Source organism: Bufo gargarizans, chromosome 2 (genome assembly GCF_014858855.1).
Source record: "Bufo gargarizans isolate SCDJY-AF-19 chromosome 2, ASM1485885v1, whole genome shotgun sequence".
NCBI lineage: Eukaryota > Metazoa > Chordata > Amphibia > Anura > Bufonidae > Bufo > Bufo gargarizans.
In genome coordinates, this window is record NC_058081.1 from 540963917 (window position 1) to 540978311 (window position 14395).

The window sequence follows — 14395 nt, forward strand, 5'->3', positions numbered from 1 at the left end:
ATTTTTTGCAAATCTGACCAGTGTCAATTTAAGTGCTCATAACTTTAAAACGCTTTGACTTACCCAGGCCGTTCTGAGATTGTTTTTTCGTCACATATTGTACTTCATAACACTGCTAAAATTGGGTCAAAAAAGTGAATTTTTTTGCATAAAAAAATACAATTTTTACCAAAAATTTCGAAAAATTAGCAAATTTCAAAGTTTCAGTTTCTATACTTCTGTAATACATAGTAATACCCCCAAAAATTGTGATGATTTTACATTCCCCATATGACTACTTCATGTTTGTAGCATTTTGGGAATGATATTTTATTTTTTGGGGATGTTACAAGGCTTAGAAGTTTAGAAGCAAATTTTGAAATTTTTCTGAAATCTTCAAAATCCCACTTTTTATAGACCAGTTCAGGTTTGAAGTCATATTGTGGGGCTTAGATAATAGCAACCTCCCAAAAATGACCCCATTCTAGAAACTACACCCCTCAAGGTATTCAAAACTGTTTTTTCAAACTTTATTAACCCTTTAGGTGTTCCACAAGAGTTAATGGCAGATGGAGAAACAATTTCGAAATTTCTATTTTTTGGAAAATTTTCCAATATAATCAATTTTTTCCAGGAGTAAAACAAGGGTTAACTGCCAAACAAAACTCAAAATGGGTTGCCCTGATTCTGTAGTTTGCAGAAACACCCCATATGTGGTCGTAAACTACTGTTTGGCGAACGGGAGCACATAGAAGGAGGGGAACACCATATGGGTTTTGGAAGGCAGATTTTGCAGGACTGGTTTTGTTTATACCATGTCCCATTTCAAGCCCCTTGTTGCACCCCTAGAATAGAAATTTCAAAAAAGTGACTCCATCTAAGAAAGTACACCCCTCAAGGTATTCAAAACTGGGTTTAGAAACTTTGTTAACCCTTTAGGTGTTCCACAAGAGTTAATGGCAGATGGAGAAACAATTTTGAAATGTCTATGTTTTGGAAAATTTTCCAATATAATCAATTTTTTCCAGGAGTAAAACAAGGGTTAACTGCCAAACAAAACTCAAAATGGGTTCCCCTGATTCTGTTGTTTGCAGAAACACCCCATATGTGGTTGTAAACTACTGTTTGGCCGAACAGGAGCACATAGAAGGAGGGGAACACCATATGGGTTTTGGAAGGCAGATTTTGCAGGACTGGTTTTGTTTATACCATGTCCCATTTCAAGCCCCCTGTTGCACCCCTAGAATAGAAATTTCAAAAAAGTGACTCCATCTAAGAAAGTACACCCCTCAAGGTATTCAAAACTGGGTTTACAAACTTTGTTAACCCTTTAGGTGTTTCACAAGAGTTAATGGCAGATGGAGAAACAATTTTGAAATGTCTATTTTTTGGAAAATTTTCCAATATAATCAATTTTTTCCAGGAGTAAAACAAGGGTTAACTGCCAAACAAAACTCAAAATGGGTTGCCCTGATTCTGTAGTTTGCAGAAACACCCCATATGTGGTTGTAAACTACTGTTTGGCCGAACAGGAGCACATAGAAGGAGGGGAACACCATATGGGTTTTGGAAGGCAGATTTTGCAGGACTGGTTTTGTTTATACCATGTCCCATTTGAAGCCCCCTGTTGCACCCCTAGAATAGAAATTTCAAAAAAGTGACTCCATCTAAGAAAGTACACCCCTCAAGGTATTCAAAACTGGGTTTACAAACTTTGTTAACCCTTTAGGTGTTCCACAAGAGTTAATGGCAAATGGAGAAACAATTTTGAAATTTCTATTTTTTGGAAAATTTTCCAATTTAACCCTTACTTTATTACTGGAAAAAATGGGTTAACAGCCAAACAAAACTCAAAATGAGTTGCCCTGATTCTGTAGTCTGCAGAAACTACTATTTGGCTAAACGGCAGGACATAGAATAAGGGGAACGCCATATGGTTTTTGGAAGGCAGATTTTGCTGGACTGGTTTATTTACACCATGTACCCTTTCAAGCCCCCTGATGCACCCCTAGAGTAGAAACTCCATAAAAGTGACCCCATCTAGGAAACTACGGGATAAGGGGGTTGTTGTTTTGGGACTATTTTAGGGGTAAATATGATTTTTGGTTGCTCTATATTACTCTTTTTTGAGGCAATGTAACAAAAAAATTCTAAAATTGTTTCTACATTCGCTATTTAGTTTGTGGAACACCTAAAGGGTTAACATAGTTTGTAAAGTAACTTTTGAATACCTTGAGGGGTGTAGTTTCTTAGATGGGGTCACTTTTTTGGAGTTTCTAGTCTAGGCTACATCAGGGGGGGCTTCTAATGGGACATGGTGTCAAAAAAAAAAACTGTCCATCAAAATCTGCCTTCCAGAAACCGTATGGAGTTCCCTTCGTTCTATGCCCTGCCGTGCGGCTATATAGCCATTTACGACCACATATGGGGTGTTTCTGCAAACTACAGAATCGGGGCAATAAATATTGAGTTTTGTTTGGCTGTTAACCCTTGCTTTATTACCGGCAAAAAGGATTCAAATGGAAATTTTGCCCAAAAATTGTTGTTTTGGCACAGTTTTTTTTTATATTTTTAACACCGTTCATCCGAGGCGTTTGGTCAAAAGTTATTTTTATAGCGACGACTTTTACGCACGCGACGATGCCCAATATGTATGGCTCTCAGACTTTGGAGACACTAAGCAGGCATCCTAAAACTGCGGCCCACCAGATGTTGTAAAACTGCAATTCCCACCATGCCCTGCTGATGGCTGTAGGTTTTTCTGGGCATGCTGGGAGTTATAGTTTTACAACATCTGGAGGGCCGCAGTTTGAGGATGCCTGCACTAAAACTAATATTTTTTGGGGAAAAAAAAAATGTTTTCGTGTCTCCAAAGGCTGAGAGCCATAGTTTTTTATGTTCTCTAGTGGACTGTTGGGGATTATAAAAATTTAGTACTCCATGGAAGTGTGATACTCCTTGAAGCAATCGATAACGCAGAGGCCTGGATGATCGGGGCACGTGTCGCACTGAGTGGTGGTGTCCTTCCGTATCCCCCTCCTGCAACACACTCTGCACTTTTTTTGGGTTCGTCCCTTCTTTCCAGTATGGGGGACCACACCTGGAAAGTGTTGGCCAGGGACGATCCGGGCGCCTCCAGTTCCCGAGGTACTCCGACCCTGCTCTTTCCCGGTCCGAAAAGATCAGGTCCTTGAGGACTGCCTCATAGAACTGGAGGAATGTCCCTGTGCTGCCAGCGCTTCGGGATAGTACAAAAGAGTTGTACATGGCAACCTGCACCAAGTAGACCGCAACTTTTTTGTACCATGCCCGGGTTTTGCGCATGGCGTTATATGGCGTGAGGACTTGATCAGAGAGATCAACTCCTCCCATATACCGATTGTAGTCGACGATACAATCGGGCTTGAGGACCGTTGCCGTGGTACCTCGCACAGAGACTGGGGTGGTGCCGTTACCGTGGATTGTGGACAGCATAAGGACATCCCTCTTGTCCTTATACCTGACCAGCAACAGGTTTCCACTGGTAAGTGCACGGGTCTCACCCCTGGGGATAGGTACCTGGAGGGGGTAGGCAGGGAGGCCGCGTTGATTTTTCCGCACGGTCCCACAAGCGAACGTGGATCTGGCGGCAAGGGACCTGAACAAGGGAATGCTAGTATAAAAGTTATCCACGTACAAGTGGTAACCCTTATCCAGCAGTGGGTACATAAGGTCCCACACGAGTTTCCCGCTAACACCCAGAGTGGGGGGACATTCTGGGGGTTGAATACGGGAATCTCGCCCCTCGTACACACGAAATTTGTAAGTGTACCCTGAGGTACTCTCACAAATTTTGTATAGCTTCACGCCATACCTCGCCCGCTTTGTGGGAATATATTGGCGGAAACTGAGTCTCCCCTTGAACGCAACGAGAGACTCATCAACCGCGACCTCCCTTCCAGGTACGTAGGCCTGCTGAAATGTGGCCCCAAAGTGATCGATGACTGGCCGTATCTTATACAGCCGGTCATAGGCAGGATCACCTCGGGGTGGACATGCTGCATTATCGGAATAATGCAGAATTTCCGGATGGCCTCAAACCGGGGACGTGTCATGACCATACTGTACAGTGGGGTCTGGTATAGGACGTCCCCACTCCAGTATTGCCTGACACTGGGTTTTTGGACTAGACCCATATGCAGCACGAGGCCCCAAAATGTCCTCATTTCGGCTGCACTGACCGGCGTCCAGCCACCGGGTCTAGACAAAAATGAGCCTGGGTTTTGAGCGACGAACTGTTGGGCGTACAGATTCGTCTGCTCCACCATCAGATTCACCAGTGGGTTACTGAAAAAAAAACTAAAATAGTCTATTTCAGTAAACCCCACTGTGGGAATCTGGATTCCAGGATTGCCAGCAAAATCCGGAATCTCAGGCTCAAAGTCCACTGGGGGACACCAGCTAAGTTCATCGGCAGGGGGCTCCGGTGAACTTATTTGGTGGGCCGGGAAACCAGTACGAACCCCAGGGCGGCTCATACTAGGGTGGGCCACAGGATCCCTAGCATGTGGGGCCCCTGGCTCCGCCTGGCGGCGTCTCCGCCGCCTTGGTGGCTCATCGTCATCCGATGATGATGAGGAGGATGCGGATGATAAAAGGAATGTGGGGTCATCCTCATCCTCACTGGGGCTCTCAGAGTCGGAGGCAATCTGGGCATATGCCTCCTCGGCCGAGAACACCCGGCGGGCCATGGGTGTGTGTGCGTGTAGGTGTGCGTGTGTGGCAAACTTTATTATATGTGCGTGTGTGTGGGGGCAACGGGTGTTCGCGTACTAAAAAAGGCAAGAAAAAAAGGGCAAGTGTTAGGAAAAAAAGTTAAAACTTGCTGATCAGCGGTACAAGGCTGATCAGCGGTGGGGTGGTGGGGCGCTAACAGTGGGGTGGCGGGCGCTAACAGTGGACGGACGCTAAAAAGTGCCGACCAGTCAGTGCACGCAGAAAAAAAAAAAGGGGGCTGGTGGTGAAGTGGGGGGGGGAAAGGGGCTGGTGGGGGTGGCGGGGCTGGTGGTGGTGGGGGGCTGGTAGGGGGGGGCAAGTGGCAGGGGGGAGGCTGGGGTCTGATAGATGGATCAAAAAAGTTAGGAATAAAAGTTTTTTTTTTTCTAACTTTTCCCTTCTTTCCCTGCCTAACGGTGCCTCTCCCTCACTGACCCTAACCTACCTGGGTGGCGATGGGTGCAGGAGGGTGATGGATGGCGATTAGGGGGACACAGGAGCTGGTGCTGGACGATGCTGCCGGGTGCTCGTGCAGAACAGGAAGAGGAGGGGAGAGAGGAGCGCAGGAAGTTTGAATTTCGCGCCTCTCTCCCCTGCACCAATCAGCACCCTGGACAGCAGTGTTCAGCACCAGGGCCAGCCCTGCCTCCTCAAATCCTCGGACTGCGATTGGTGGTGTATAATTACGCCACCGATCGCAGTCTTTTTCCGGTTCATCGGGTCACAGGACACCCGAATGGACCGGAAACGCAGAAAACCGCAGGTCTGAATTGACCTGCGGTTTTCTGCGATCGCCGATACGGGGGGGTCAAATGACCCCCCCCTGCGTTGTTACGGGATGCCGGCTGAATGATTTCAGCCGGCATCCCGTTCCGATTAACCCCCGCGGCGCCGGAATACCGATTTAAAGTTAGGACGTACCGGTACGCCCTGAGTCCTTAAGGACTCGGGAAATAGGGCGTACCGATACGCCCTGCGTCCTTAAGGGGTTAAAATCCTTGGGTCTTTGAAGGACGGAGTTGTTATATTAGGCAGAGACTTTAATCTCCCTCTAGATCCACTGCTAGACTCCTCCTCCAAACGCTCACAGGTATCTCACAAACTCTTGGGTCGTCTACAGAAAGCTACAGAACTTTCAACCCCTCCTCTATTGATTACACCTTTTACTCCCAAGCCAAATCCTCATTTTCCAGACTAGATTACCTATTTTTGACCTCTGCTCATATTGCATTAGCAACAGGAGCTACCATTGGAAACATCACACTTTCTGATCACGCCCCAGTATATCTCCATATCTTTTTGAAAGAATTGCCAAAAAAGATTGGAACTGGCGTCTTAATGACACATTAATAGATAATCCCTCACATGTAACGCAAATAACCAACTCCCTAGACGAATACTTTAGATTCAATTCATCAGAACATACTTCTCCTTCTATTATGTGGGAGGCACACAAATCTGTAATTAGAGGTGAACTCATAGCCTTAGGGCAGTTATTAAAAATAAATGCTCTATAGCTGTAGACACTTTATTATCCCAAATATCCATACTTGAGATTACGTATAAACAGACCAAAGCCAAAGCCAATGCCCAAGAATTATTGAAATTACGCAATGAACTAAAAAACCTCCTAAATGTCACCTCCACGAAAATGCTCCTCCGAGCTAAGTTTAAAGCATACGCCCATGGCGACAGAGGCAACAGACTTATGTCTGCTATGCTTAAAAAACAGCAATCTGATTTATTTCAGCTATCAACGACTACAAGGGCATAACCCACAAATCCACAACAGACATTGCTAAGGCCTTTAAGGATTTCTATGCTGCTTTATACAATTTACCCCCTACACCCATAACCCACCAAACACTATCTCAGGCCTCACAACTGCCTTCCTCTCATCTCTTCATTTACCTACACTATCCGCTTCCCAAACAAACCCACTAATATCCCTTATTACTGAAAAGGAGATCTCACAAGTTCTATCCTCAATCCCATCGGATAAAAGCCCAGGGCCAGACGGGTTTACCATTCATTATTACAAAACCTTCAAAAATAACCTGATCCCCCATTTCTTGTCCCCCTGTAACTCGCTTTTTAAACGGGGTCAATCTGCAGCCCCAGGCCTTAGAAGCCCATGTGACAGTAATTTATAAGGACAAAAAAGACTCTCTAGAGTGCGGGAGTTACCGCCCAATTCCCCTCTTAAACGTAGCCATCAAGTGGTGGGCCAAAGTCTTAGCCCTTCGCCTTCAAGCTATTCTTCCTACCATCATTGATAAAGAACAGGTTGGATTTTTTTCAGGTAGACAAGGGAATGAAAATACAATACGCCTGCTCAGACTCATGTCACAAGCACGGAATGACAACACTCCTCTTGCCCTACTTAGCACTGATGCTGAAGCGTTTGATAGGGCGAGCTGGCAATATATGTTGGCAGCCCTATCTAGCTTTGGTATACCAGACAAATTCATTCAAGCAATCTTTACTCTATACTCGGCCCCATCAGCGAGAGTAAAAATAAATGGCACCCATTCTCTCTCTAATATACTTAACGGCACCAGGCAAGGTTGCCCACTATCCCCTGCCTTGTTCGTAATAGTAATGGAGACGCTCCTCTTCAAGATAAGGCAAGAACCTGAGATACAGGGAGTCCGATTTGGTACCCATACCCACCTTACTGCTGCCTTTGCGGGTGACCTCCTCATTATGACATCTAACCCTCTAACTTCCTTCCCTAAACTACTGTCTATGTTCCATAACTTTGGAATACTTTCTAATTTTAAAATCAACTATGGCAAATCTGTAGCTCCAAATATTTCTTGTCATACCTCTACTATTACCAAATTGAAACAGACCACACCGTTTACATGGGTGCCTAAAAGTATTCAATTCCTAGGGGTTCAGATCTCAGCTAACCCATTAGAGCTCTTCTCGCTTAACTACACTCCCCTCTTATAATCGATTCGCATCCAGCTTAGGTCCCTTTAAAATTTCCTTCATATCTTGAATGGGCCGCAAAAATTTCCTTAAAGCATATATAGTGCCCAAACTTCTTTACGTGTTGCAAGTTCTCCCCACATGGCTTCCCCATACCTTTTTCTCCGAGGTCCATAGGATATTCACATTCTTTTTGTGGGGTGGCAGATCTCCAGGATAACTTACCACATATTAACAAGGGAACGGAGATTCGGAGGCTTTGGGCTTTCAGATATACATGCTTATTATAAATCAATACAAATAAACAGATGTCTTTCCCTGATGTTGCATTCCTCTCCTAACCTTTGTGCAGACCTGGAGAGACACTTCCTCAATACTAGCGAAAAATTGATACTCTGGGGAATTAAACCACATACAAGAGATAAATCTCGTCACACACTAATAAGAGGGGCATTGACAATCTGGTCTGGATTATACACTACACAGACAATTCAATTCACTTCCTTCGATTTACCCCTAGACCTATTACAATCTTATATACACCCAAATGTCCAATGGGATGACATATTGATTCTCCCTAAAGTTCAGGCAGCCTCTATTCTCCATTTATTGGACTTTCGCAGGGACATAAAGCACGTCTCCCTGCCTTGTGCACTCACCAGAACAAAGTCTTGGCTGAATCAATTGATGGAATGCCCAAACTTCCGAGAGGGTTGCTATCACTCACATACAAATCTCTACTGTCTTCCATCCCACCCACACTATACTTTCTAGACGCCTGGAAAAAAGAACTCACAATCACCCTTACAGACCCAGAAAAAGCTTTTATTTTGACACACTCACATGGTTTCAACAGATACATCAAGGAGAATTAATTTAAACTTCTGACCAGATGGTACAAAACCCCTGAGTTTCTTCGTAAGATCAACCCCATCATCTCCGACCAATGCTGGAGATGCATTACAGGGAAAGGTTCACTCTCCCATATATGGTGGTTCTGCCCACGCATCCAACCCTTTTGGATGGAGGTGAACAAGGTAATAAACCAAACTTGCTCTACTAACCTGCCCCTAAACCCCAAACTGGTTCTTCTTTGGTGCCCAACTGACAACTTCACTCCTTCCAAGCATGACCTCCCCACCATGCTTATAACAGCTGCGCACCTGATCATACCATATCTTTAAAAGAACGACTCACCACCCTCTATACAGGCATGGATAGACAAAGTGTACCAACTATACCACTTCGAAGAACTATCCCACTGGGAAACTCACTCCCGTGCTTCTTTTCTAAAGATATGGGATCCTTGGAAAACATGTAAAGGTTTCTGTACATAGTTAACAGTACCTCCAAAAATCTGGATTACTACCCGTTGTACCAGGGTCAATACATATATACACATATCACGATGTTCACACTCTGGTAAACACAACTAATCATCACCTTCACTTAGTTCTACTGATCCCATTTGCCACAGATGAGCCGCCCACTCCCAGTCCTATCCATACTCTTACCGGCCTCTGTCCTTCTTCACTACCTGATAACCACTGTACCATCCTGCAAGTAAATCATTATTGGTTTATCTATATAACCACGTATACAACTTCTCTTACATCTCCCCTCCTAAATAACCCTAATCTAGGCCCTAACTACCTATAAATATGAATAGACCTGAAGGTAGGAATATTCATATGCTGTATACCTAGGCCCTTATTTCCCTATAAAGCCCTAAAATAAGGTTAGGACCAGAGACAACCCATTCCTCTCCAGATGGATGAATGGAAGTCTCTGTCTCAGGTCCAGATACAAACAACAGGGAATATAACAAACACAGTACAATAAGAAAAGAAGACTTAGCCTAAAGTAGAAAACTCCAGAAGCACCACAAAGTACAACCAACCAGCTAGTAAGAAGACAGGAAGAAAATCTATAAACCGCACCTCCAAAAATGAGAGGCGGCTACTTATGGGGAAGGTAAATTACCAACAAGCAACACCTGAAGCAAGGGGTGTGGCATTCACCAAAACACAGACGCAATAAGATCCACAAGGAACTTATCAATTTAACCCACGTGTTGCCAGTCTCTCTGATCTCCTGGTACCTGCCACGGGAACGTCAGGCAATTTAAATCCAAGACATGAAACAAGACAGGAGTCAGAAGAGAAATGTTCAGACAGAATGGAACAAATGTTCAGAGACCTGGGGTTCAGTAAACAAGACGCAGTACAGAAAAAAATGTTGTCAAGTGCTTTTGCTGACGGTCTGAAACCACATATTTAGAAATCTAAAATAATTGCCCGACCAGAATTTAGAGCAGTGGATCTGGAAACTCTCATACTAGTAGCAAACGGAAGTGAAGCAGCCCCCAGATCCCACATAATGTACGCAGGCGGAGAAGAACCATCAACTGGGAAGGGACCCCAGGAGGGGTGCAGTCAGCATAGGACATGGGCAACCCAGATCCACACTTTGGCAGATAACACCATGGCCCTGTTACCACCTAAATGTGGACCTGCACCTACTGTGCAGCTCCACATAGAAGGCAACACCCATATGTTTCTTGTGGATACTGGTGCAGCCAAGAAGTATGGCATGACGTGATGAGATTACTGATTGTGACAAAACTAACCTCGCCATTGGGTTTTGGAGGGGCCTGTTTGCCAGCCTCTTGCCTCAGGATTATGGCCCATATACTAACTTTGAAAGAGAAGATAGACTGGCCAAATGTGACTTCCCTGGAATTCGGGAACCCCTGCTTGGATCTGGGTGATTTTTGGATATGTTATATATCCATGGATGTATAAATTATGGGGATATGTGGGGTTTTGAGGTGTTTTTTGTGTTTTGGGAAAAATTTGTGTTTTCTGCCTGTGAGTGATTAAGTTAGCCCATTATGTTTGGTAATTGTATCACAGGCAGAGCCTATTGTGTTTTGTTAGTTGTGTTTGGTAATTTTATTACAGGCAATGCCTATTGTATTTTGTTGATTGCGTGACAGAAAATGTCCATTGCATTTTGTTGATTGTGTCACAGACAGAGGGGGATGGTTGCTGGGAAGGTTTCAATACTGCAAATGCATGTGATTGGTTAATGTATAAACTGTCGCAGTCTTCCACAAGGTCCCCAGGGGGAGCATCCCTTGCTGGAAGACCTGCATAAAAGGCTGATATGTAGCCCTATTAAGGAGTTCCTGTTTTACTCTCAACATAGAGCCTCGTCTCATGTGTGGGAGGAAAGGCTGTATCTACACTGGGGATTCCTATACGCTGTATACTTCCCAGGCTATAATCACTGAGCTCTTTTAAGAGATTTTTCCTGCATCGCTCTCTGAAGGAAGAGAGGTTCACCCACTGGAGCCTGGAGCCTTGTCGTAGATCCAGGGTGGGTAGGAGATGGCGAGACCCCAACAAAGCTGCGGCGGTTCGTGAGGTCTTCAGTGCTTACGGTGTCAAGTGGAGTGCTTGGAGCTCTCGGGAAGCACTAGGAGCATCCATCAAAGGAGGTACCCAGTCGGGGTGCCAGGAGATCCGTTACACTGATCCTTCGTTCCTTGATCTTATAACGGTACAATGTGTCGATATTGATGGCAATCCCCGGTCCTCTGTCCTAACAAAGCCATTGGATGCTTCTTTCTGCTATGATGATCATGCAGGGGTTTTGTCCCAGTTTGTGGTGTCCAACACCTGCCCACTTAAATTACTTGGGGTGGATTTATTACAGAAGATACAAGCCAACATTTAATTCCAACCCGACACAGTGGTATTTACCTCTCCCCTCCAGCCTGAAGAAACTATAATGCTAGCAGCCCTGCAGATGGTACACAATACAGATACCACCGACACCATCAGTCATCCCACCCTTCCTGAAATACTGAAGGCAATCCCGGATACCCCTTGGTCCTCCGGTCCACAAAATATAGGGAGACTAAGGGTCCAGACTGTGATGTTAGTCATTAAACCTGGGGCAGTTCTCCCAAGAAAACCACAATACCCTCTTCCTGTGGCTCAAATGGATGCAGTAACTAAACAGATTCGAGTCTTCCTAACGGTGGGAGCCAAAGTTCCTACCACCAGCCCGTGCAACAAACCCTTTTCCCAGTGAAGAAGGGCAAGAAAGGTCAGCCCGACACCTACAGGATGGTACATGATTTACGGGCTGTCAATGAGGCCACTGTCTTAGAAACACCAATCGTACCAAGCCCCCACACCCTTCTGTCAGCCGTACCTCCTGAGGCTACTAGTTTTACAGTCATACTGTACATCTTGCAAATGCCTTCTTCTCTGTCCCACTGCATCCTGACTGCCAGTATCTATTTGCTTTCACAAATGCAGGATCCCAGTACACCTGGACTGTGATTCCTCAGGGAGCCCAAAATAGCCCTTACCAGTTTAGCAAAGCCATGTCTTCTATGCTGGATGAATGGCGGCAAGGCCATTGATCTGTAGTCCTCCTATAATATGTAGATGACCTCTTAGTATGCGCTCAAACCTGAGGGGAAGACGGCCAACATCTACACAGATTCCCATTATGCTTTTGGAGTTGCCCATGATTTTGGACCCATATGGAAAAGTAGAAACTTCATTACAGCAAATGGAACTCCAATAAAAAATGCCAAAGCCATACAAAGACTAATGGAAGCTCTTGCCCTTCCAACTAGGGCTGCAATACTTAAAGTTAAGGCGCATTCCAAAATGGATACTCCAGAGACCCAAGGAAATGCTAAAGTGGATGCCTCACCTTTGCTTCGAAGCATCATTGTCTCTACTTCTCTTCCTAGCTCAAGGGTGCAAAGTGCAGAAACAAAGTTGTTTTTCTCGAACATTGCCTCAGCCAGGGGGTAAAACACCTGACTGAAGAAAGGAAAAGGGCTATTTTAGACATTCCTCAGCCAACAACCCCTAAACAACTTCAGGCCTTTATGGGTCTTATCTCCTACTGTAGACCATGGATATTGGATGCCTCAATATTAATGCAACCTCTGTATGACTGCATCTCACACTCACCGTTCTACCTTTCAGAAGAGGCACAAGGATGTTTCAAACAGCTTCAACTTGCAGCAGCCTTCTCTCCTGCAGTGGGTCTACCCAATTATGACATCCTCTTTCGATTATATGTCATGGAAAGACAGGGCCACGCCACAGGAGTACTCACAACAACAACATGAAGGCCGAAATCGCCCATTAGGGTATTACTCCGCCCGGTTGCATGCGGTAGCAAGAGGCACTCCTTCCTGCATACAGGTCATCTATGCTTGTCATCTCCTGCTGAACAAAACCTCTGATGTGGTGCTGGGACGCCCCCTACAAATCCTGGCCCCACAAGATATTTCAGCCATTCTACAACAAACACAGCCAAAACACCTCTCGGCTGCTTGACACCTTAGAATGCAGTGTTCATTACTTCTACCTGACTCTGTCACAATTTCTAGATGTCATGTGTTGAACCCCCCTCCCTACTTTCTTTCCCTCAAGGGGGGATAGACACACAGGAGTTTGCGGACCAAGTCTACTCCGACGATGAATTTTACTGTGGGGACACACACGACTGTTTGGAACTCATCAAGCAGGAAACTGAGCCCCTACCAAACATTGAAGAAATGCCACTAGACTCCCTAGATGTTACTCTCTTTGTGAATGGGTCCAGGTATGCTGATGAACAAGGAAGATACCATACGGGCTATGCTGTAACCTCTACCAGTGCTGTGCTACAGGCCCAACCACTCCCACCTGACAAATGAGCACAAGAACCTGAGGGGAAGACGGCCAACATCTACACAGATTCCCATTATGCTTTTGGAGTTGCCCATGATTTTGGACCCATATGGAAAAGTAGAAACTTCATTACAGCAAATGGAACTCCAATAAAAAATGCCAAAGCCATACAAAGACTAATGGAAGCTCTTGCCCTTCCAACTAGGGCTGCAATACTTAAAGTTAAGGTGCATTCCAAAATGGATACTCCAGAGACCCAAGGAAATGCTAAAGTGGATAAGACAGCCAAGGAAGCAGCGATGAGAGAAAGAAAGGTGACGGCAATCATGACATCAGCACCCCCAAGGGTGGAAAGAGGAAGAGCGGGTATACCCAAAAGCCTTTTTCTCACAAAAGAAATCCTTGAAGACAGACGGATAGCAGCATCTAACGAGGAAATTAAAACAGGGGCCCAGAGAGAGGCTGGACCAGATAAAGATAGAATCTGGAGAAAAGATCATCTGCTATGTCTGCCCAGAAGTCTGTACCCTTCTGTAGTTTGTTGGGCTCATGGACCCACTCACCTAGGAAAATCAGCCATGAATGATCTTATCTCTTCGATATGGTTGGCCCCGACCATCTCCACGTTCACCACCCGGTATGTCAACAACTGCATGGTGTGTGCCAAGTGTAACCCAGGAAAACTGGAAAAGGTCCCCATGAATTCCATACCAAAACCATTGTATCCTTTCTAAAGGATTCAGATTGACCACATACGAATGCCCCCTGCTCAGGGATTTCGATACCTATTAGTGGTCATAGACATGTTCTAGACATGTTCATGTGGCCTGAAGCCTACCCCGTGCAAAGATAACTGTAAAAAAATTATTAAACAAAGTGGTCTGCAGATTTCAGGTACCTGGAGTGATAGAAAGTGATCAAGGAGCTATGTTCACAGCTGATATAGCAGAAGAAATCTGGAAGGCACTTGGCTTTTTACAATCCCTACAGACCACAAAGCAGTGGAAAAGTTG